The sequence below is a fragment of the Calidris pugnax genome, unplaced genomic scaffold, assembly GCF_001431845.1.
Source record: "Calidris pugnax isolate Ruff unplaced genomic scaffold, ASM143184v1 scaffold257, whole genome shotgun sequence".
Taxonomy (NCBI): domain Eukaryota; kingdom Metazoa; phylum Chordata; class Aves; order Charadriiformes; family Scolopacidae; genus Calidris; species Calidris pugnax.
Genome location: NW_015091033.1, coordinates 82,817 through 83,621, shown reverse-complemented (window position 1 = coordinate 83,621; position 805 = coordinate 82,817). Strand labels below are relative to the sequence as shown.

General features: G+C 50.7%; 1 protein-coding gene across 1 annotated transcript in view; it reads right to left on the bottom strand.

The window, feature by feature from the left end:
- Positions 1-805, bottom strand: part of SPCS2 (signal peptidase complex subunit 2) — a 17,028-nt gene that overhangs the window by 466 nt on the left and 15,757 nt on the right. The window lies entirely within an intron of this gene.

Here is an 805-nt window from a genome sequence, read left to right as displayed (position 1 = left end):
CCCCCCCACCCCCCCCCCCCCTCCCCAGCCACAACCTGCAGGAATTAATTATAAATCAATTAAAGGTTTTTAATCTCTTTGGGATGAATTTTTGCCCCCCCCAATTAAAGAGAAGCGCAACGTGAACAGAACCATGTGGCATCGCTCCCATTTTGAGGCTGGGACGTTGATTTTGATGGAACCAAAGAGATTTGTAGGTATAAAGGAAAATATTTAAGGTGATTCGGGGTTGGAACTGGATGATCTTTAAGGTCCCTCCCAATCCCAACCATTCCATGATTCCATGGGGAGATACGGGTGGAAACGATGTGCATGAGGCTGTTATTTCTGAGTAATTATATTCTGTAGTGAATAATATGGAATCCCAGAATGATCTGGGGTGGGAAGGGACCTCTGGAGATCATCTCCTCCAGAGCAGGGCCACCCAGAGCAGGTCCCACAGGAACGTGTCCAGGTGGGGTTGGAATGTCTCCAGAGAAGGAGACTCCACCACCTCTCTGGGCAGCCTCTGCCAGGGCTCTGCCACCCTCACAGCAAAGAAGTTCTTCCTCATGTTTAGGTGGAACTTCTTCTGTTGAAGTTTGTGCCCATTTCCTCTTGTCCTGTCCCTGGGCACCACTGGAAAAAGTGGTGGCCCCATCCTCCTGACACCCACCCTTGAAGGATTTAGAGGTGTTGATCAGATCCCCCCTCAGCATTCTCTTCTCCAGACTAAAAAGCCCCAAGTCCCTCAGCCTTTCCTTGTAAGAGAGATGCTCCAGGCCCCTCAGCATCCTCTCAGCCTCTGCTGTCCCCTCTCCAGCAG